Consider the following 410-nt stretch of genomic DNA (forward strand, 5'->3'; position numbering starts at 1 on the left):
TTCATCTCATATCCTTTATCTGATGGTAACTCCTCATCTTCAGTATGAACATGAATTTTGTCACTTATAATAATTGAGCACTTGAATAATATAATTAGGTGTGTTAGTGCTGGGCTAGAACAAAACTCTGCACACCCTCTACCTCGTTCTCCAAAGCCGAATGAGCATTGAACTAGACTATCACTAGGACTCCATTTTTAGGGCTAGCCAGGGGAGGGGCATCCGAATTGCAGTATTCCTGCTGGGGTGTAGTCATTACGCCGATTCTGTTGCAAAACGTTTCGTCTGTTACAAAACGTTTTCCGTGAACTTCAAACGGAAAACGCACACGAGAATTTCTATTGGACAAATTAAGGTAGGTCCCTCGCCGTTTCGTTACGTTTGGTCGGTTTGCTCCATTTGGTTCTTAA

This window comes from Oncorhynchus masou, chromosome 9, assembly GCF_036934945.1.
Source record: "Oncorhynchus masou masou isolate Uvic2021 chromosome 9, UVic_Omas_1.1, whole genome shotgun sequence".
Classification (NCBI taxonomy): Eukaryota; Metazoa; Chordata; class Actinopteri; order Salmoniformes; family Salmonidae; genus Oncorhynchus; species Oncorhynchus masou.